General features: G+C 38.8%; 1 long non-coding RNA gene across 1 annotated transcript; it reads right to left on the reverse strand.

Moving 5' to 3' along the window:
- Positions 1–240: 240 nt before the first annotated feature.
- LOC122794745 lies at positions 241–5,776 on the reverse strand. The gene is made up of 3 exons (XR_006363684.1): positions 5,767–5,776; positions 1,494–1,497; positions 241–460 (listed from the first exon to the last, which is right to left on the reverse strand). It is a non-coding gene; the product is annotated as an uncharacterized LOC122794745 (long non-coding RNA).
- Positions 5,777–6,810: the final 1,034 nt, after the last annotated feature.

A 6,810-nucleotide genomic window follows, 5' to 3' on the forward strand; every position in this document is an offset into this window, starting at 1 on the left:
GACATGGCCTTGTATGTTAGGCAAAGGTCACCTCTGAGCAAGCGGTAAGCGACTGAATAGAGCTGGAGTTCTTTCAGTCGGGCAGCATAGGACAGATTTTTGAGACCCTTTATCCTTTTGGTGAGGAATAATTGAATACAAACCTTGTCTCCCCGGCAGGTCTCAGGCCCTCCTCACCCAAGAGGTAAACAACTTGGCAATATTCTCAGAGATCCATGTAGAAAAACTCTCATTAGAACAGAACGTTTTCTGTGTCCTGTAAGGCTCCCACAAACTATTCCCGCCACTAGGTCAATATAAAAGTGGAACTGTGTTAGAATAGAAGACACCTGTTCTTACTCCTTCCGACTTTTTCTGCGATTTTTGTCACCAAGCTAAACTCCTACCCACAATGGTCTTACTATGACAATCCACCTACCAGACACAACACCCACATTAATACACCGTGCCTGGACCCTCTCTTGTTGGCTGACAAATTCAGTGAAAATTTCACCCCTCTGTCCTCCCCATCAGTAAATCAGGACATTCCCAATACCTGCCCCCTTTCCCTTATATCTAGGGAACAGGTCATCACTGCTCTCTCAAAGGCAAAAAATACAGCCTCCATGGGACCCGATAACATCAAAGGCTGCATCCTACATGAACTCAGGCAGGAACTTGCAGCACCATTAGGCACCCTAGTCAACCAATGCCTGAGTACCAGCTTTATCCCAGCTGAGTGGAGGACAGCCACTGTTATCCCTTTGCACAAAGGTGGAGCGTCCACTGATCCAGGAAATTATAGACCCATCAGCCTAACTAGCCTGATCTGCAAGGCCATGAAACAGATTATCATGGACCTAAGTAACAAGGACATTGGCAACCTCCAAACACTCAATCCTACACAGTTTGGCTTTGACAAGGGGAGGTCATGTCTGTTAAATTCAGTCGACTTCTTTGAGACCAAAGCTATGGACGACAGGAAGATGGTGAACACTGCCTACCTTGACCTGGCCAAAGCCTTCAACACTATTCCCCACTCGAGCATAATAGATAAACTCTCTCAACTAAGCATCAATCCATAGTTTACCAGATGGGTAGCTAACTGGTTCACTGATAGAACCTACCTAGTCAAAATAGGGGAAGCCACCTCAAGCAGTAGACCCGTAATGAGTGGCATACCTAGGGATTGGTCTTGGGGCCTCTGTTATTTGGGATATACTTTTCTGAGGTGCAGGCCAAAACCAAACCAGTAGGCTATGGCTGACCAAGTTTGCAGATGACTGCAAATTGGGTGCTATCTTCAATTTCCCCAGTGATGTGGACATCCTCCAAGAGGGTATCATCCAAACAAATGACTGGTGCCAGAAACATGGCCTCAAACTGAATACCAAAAAAAAGCCATCAGCATCCCCTCTAGGGAGAGTGACATCTCCACAAATTATCACATTAATAACAATGTCCTTAGCAAACAATCAGTTATGAGGGATTTGGGAACCCAGATTGATAGCAACCTGACTTTTGACAATGTTGCTTCCATTGTATGGAAAGTTTTCTACATGGCCCACCTCATAAGTAAGGGTATCTCATCCAGGGACAAGGAGGTCATAACATCCCTGTATTCTTCCCTTATAAGGCCTATTATTAAGGACAATGCCCTGTTTAGCATGTACCTCACAAAAGCACATGCAGCAGCTGGAGAGACCACAGAGGTTCCTCACCAGGTGAATCCAGGGCCCCAAAAATCTGCCATACACAGATAGGTTAAAAGCCTTATCCCTCTACTCAGTTTCACACAAACTCCTCAGAGGTGACCACTGTCTTGTATACAAAGCGATCTCGGACTCCGCCTTGATGGAACTGCTGCACATCCGAAAGTCAAGCTCCACTCAAGTAACCTACATGCCTGGCCTCAACCTGGTCTGTGACATCAATAGGACTTGTTGGCAGAGCAGGCATGTATTTCAGAGACTCCCCCATCTGTGGAATAGACTCCCTCTCCACATCAAGCAGAGTACCTCTTTACCCCTTTTTAAGTGCAACCTGGATAACTAGATGGGAAATAAAAAAATGCATCCCTGGGACTCCACCTGTATCCCTGATGGACAGGGGCATTGGGTGCTGACTTATCTAAACATGGGCTAAACTCTTGTCTAGGCTTATAAGGGCTTCAGGGACAATAGCCTAGTAACTTCCTATGATTGTATGATCCTATGATCCTATAGCTGTTCCCTGCTGAGCTGTATAGTGTTGTCATGTGACTCATGCCATGGTGATTTCCCTCCATCTGTAGTAGCACCAGTGCACATTGTACTCCACTGTCTGTTATCCTCACTTCTGTTTCCTTCAAAGTCAAAGACAGCCTTCTGTAGGTCATTCAGCATTAAGTCAGTCCATGTTTCCAAATCACCATAATGATGGATGATGAATTAACTAACATATAAAAAATTAATTTATGCAGGCTTAGCTAAATTAGTAGAATCAGGCAGTGACCAAAGAGTGAGTGGTAGGTCTTGCCATAAGTAACCATAAGAATAATAAAGCTCAATAATTAAATATAATATAATATAATATAATATAATATAATATAATATAATATAATATAATATAATATAATATAATATAATATAATGAGTTCCATAAGAAGTCAGTAAAATCTTTGTATCTGTTAAACAGATGGTTGTAACACTGACTACAACCCAGATGGCCCAATTTCATTTAGGAGGGTAAGCCAGGGAGTGGTTGCTAGTGGCTCACCAATTTGGGAGTGGTTGATGGTGTTCACCCACCAAGGGGTGTTTGCTAATGGTTCACCCACCAGGGAGTGGATGATGGTGGCTCACCCACCACGTAGTGGTTGTTAGTGACTCACCCATCTGATAGTGGCTGCTAGTGCCTCACCCATCTTCTGGGACTGGTTGCTGATGGTTTATCCATCTAGGAGTGGTTGCAAGTGGCTCACCCACCAGTGAGTGATTTCCAGTGGCTCACCCATCTGGGGTTCTAGCTCACCAGTGGGAGCAGCAGGTGTTACCCCCATAGAACATAGTCCTGCCTCTGTACAAGTGTACTGGCTGGAGAAAGTAATACTTAAGTGGAGCACAAAAATACCACCTCTGGAGGGAAGGCACCAAGGGGCAGAATGTATCATCTTCTCAGACCAGAAAGCTGGCCTGCTCCCTACCACACTACTCCCATCGCAGCTGGAGTGAATGGACTGATTTGGTACACCAGGAAGGAACAGACTGGATGAAGGACTCTCAACTAGCACTAAGACACCTGTTTCTCACTTATAACAACATCAGTAAAGCCATCAGGTAGGCCCATTAGAAGAGCAAAAATAAAATAAAGTCAATAAAACCCATCTGTTCTAGTCACAGTGGATATGATTTGTTAAACAGAGTTAACACAGAGACAAAACAAGGAGATAATATAAGACAAAAGGTAATATTAGAAATATTTTAAGTTTAATAACCTGCTCTGAACAACAATCTACTCATAATGCTATTGGAAATGGTGTATATTATTCCTAAAATATAAGTCACAATATTACACAAAAGTTGAAAGAAAATCTGTTGAAACACACCAATGCTGAAAAGATTTCACCAGTGCTAAGGTATCATCTCATGTAAAGACACACACACAGAGCAAATAATTATGAGGACACAGCTTTGCTTAAATGTAATCCATAATGGCACATCAATTCAATAAAAAATAATCATGTCCTTAAAGACATATGCATTTCTCATGTGTGTAAAAGACGCATCATCAAAAATAACACATTTATTAAAAAGCATGCTTCAGAAGTAACGTCTGATGTAAAATTATTCAATAATGGTCATTTTAACCAGGGCTTGCAACAATGGATGGGTTTCATCTAAATTCTGAAATGTATACTTGTAAAATGCAAATACAACACAGTATAGTATATGGGTCCCATGACACAAAGTTGAATTTCCACAAGATTAAAAATGAAAAGTTCAAGCTAGGAATATAAAAACCCTAGTAGCTCAAAAAATATATATATATATATATATATATATATATATAAATATAAATATATATATATATATATATATATATATATATATATATATATTACTGGGGTTTATACAAGCTCTTCAATTACTTTTTTAAAGTAATCTTTGTAATCCACGTTAGTCCAAACAACTCTGGTATTGGTTCAATATATCATCTGATCTTAGACTAACAAGTATGACTCAGTTTATCTACGATTGTAATTCTTTCTTCATTTTTCTCTTTATTTGTTAGTTTCTTTCTTTCTGTCATCGGTTCTTTAATTTATTCTCCAATATCTGCTTTATTCATGTTAGGGCTGCATGGGAGACAAAGTCTATTCCATCATTCTGTGGGTGCAAGGTAGTCTGTGGGTACAAGGCACACACACACACACACACACACACACACACACACACACACACATACACACACACACACACACACTTATTCACCTATGAATGGAGACCTACAACTTGTAGACTTCCAGTTCCACTATGGTGTGTCTTTGGGGGGGGGGGGGTGACAAAACATATGCACGTGTCAAAAAGGTACATGGATACAATTTATATATACATTGTTGAAAATGTAAGCCAGTATATTCATCAATCTCTAATTATACATATTTGGTATGCAAATGACTGACAGAGAAATGTGACACTTAAATAAATTTAAACACTCTTACCAACAGTGACAACTTATATCAGGCATTGGCGACCTATGGCGCATGTGCCAAGCATGGCATGTGGAACGATTTTCAATGGCACACTGAGTGAATTGAAATACAGTCATTATGATCTCATTAAAAAAAAGAACTGAATTGAGAGAGAGAGAGAGTGAATGCATATAAGAAAGCTGAAGAGACTGTGTGGGTGAGAGATTGGAGTGAGTGAGTGAGTGAGTGAGTGAGTGAGTGAGTGAGTGAGTGAGTGAGTGAGTGAGTGAGTGAGTGAGTGAATGCATGTATGAAAGTTGAAGAGACTGTGCGGGTGAGAGATCTGAGAGAGAGAGAGAGTGAGTATGCATGTATGAAAGCAGAAGCAACTGTGTGTGAAAGATCGGAGAGAGAAAGAGTGAGTGAATGCATGTATGAAAGCAAAAGCAACCATGTGTGAGAGATCTGAGAGATTGAGTTACTGACTGTATGTATGAAAGCTGAAGAGAGTGTGTGTGAGAGATCAGAGAGAGAGAGAGAGAGAGTGAATGAATGTATGAAAGCTGAAGAAACTGCATGTGAGAGATCAGAGAGAGAGCGAGAGAGAGAGAGAGAGAGAATGCATGTATGAAAGCTGAAGGAGCAAAGATACTGTTGAGATTATGGGTTTTTGGACTTAACTAAGGCTTTACTTAGATTGACAGAATAATTGATGATCATATTTGAGCATTGCATTGAAATAGTTAAATGTCTTTATGTTTATGTATTCAGTCATTTTTGTTCCACAATGGTAATATTTTGAAATGGAAAATGTATTAGCAAATCGTGTATAGTTTCTTTCAAAGGTATTTCTTAATTCAAGTTGGACTGATTTTACCTTCTTTGAGATTTATATATATTTATGCAAAATTTAATAAAGCATTTTAACAAAAAGTAATTATCTTCAGGTCTTCAAGTTCTAACTCATAGGTGCATCCCAGCAGTGATTTGATTTTGGGAGGAGATTTCTCCCTTTTTCTAGTCTTTATGACAATTGAGTTGGTATAAATATGTTTAAAGGTTGTGGGGGGCTTGTTCCACCAACATAGGGGGTGCAAAGAGGAGGTTTCTCTGACCAAAAACATTTATCGCCTTCAGACATGGTCAAGAATGGTTGTTTTTATCTAGCTGCTCTCTCATCCAGAAGTAACCTGTTGATTCACAGGGGAAGAATCTTTTACTGTAACTGTGAGGTATATTCTTACAATGATTGTGCAATTAAATGTTATATTCTCGCATGTTAATTTACATGTTGACCTGTGTAATCTATATTCATCGATGACAAAGTATTATGCATAATCTAGGCATTGTTTTCTGATTGTCTATATAGATAAATGTGTTTTATTAATACTTAATACTAATATAGATATATTTTTCCTTTAGAAGTTATGTCATCACATTTTACACATGAATGTTGATAAACGGGTTATAGTTTTTTTTGTTACCTCCTTAATTCTGCTTTTCTGTAAAGAAGTCATGTCTGTCTTTTTACATTTTTTTTATATACTGTATTAAGATCTCATGATTTGTTAAAGACAGTCTTCAGAAGTGTTTTACCTGCAGTTTTCAGTACTCTAGTTGAATTCCATAAATACTTGTTGATATATTCAACATTTGTTTCAGAAATATTTTTGTTTATTATTAGTAAATAAATAAATAAATATTTTTTGACTAAATGGTCTACTCATACTCCTCCAGCCACATGTTTCATATTTTATTACTTTCTTACGGTTCTTCCCCATATTTCCTGTGACAGCTTATAAGAAATATTTGTTCATCTTCCTCAGCTTTTCAAAGTCAATTTCTGACTGCATTCCTTTTCTACTGATATGCTTTTAGATACCTGCTTTAGGCTATATTTCCTCCCAAATGCTGAATCTTGTTTCATATTGAGATCACTGTATTGAACTTTGGGACTTTTCTTTTCTGACTACCATATTTGAATTAATATCTACTTTATCTCGCAGTGATCATTTTATTGCTTCTGCTATTTTTGACTTAATACTTCATCTTGCATTTACCCTTTTACTTCTTTTGTTCTCCCCACTCAGGTGTTTTCCTGTAAAATATGCACAAAATAATTTCTTCTGTAACATTGACTGTTGCTTCTTTTGACAATC

Source organism: Protopterus annectens, chromosome 2.part1, assembly GCF_019279795.1.
Source record: "Protopterus annectens isolate FY-2018-M chromosome 2.part1, PAN1.0, whole genome shotgun sequence".
Taxonomy (NCBI): domain Eukaryota; kingdom Metazoa; phylum Chordata; order Ceratodontiformes; family Protopteridae; genus Protopterus; species Protopterus annectens.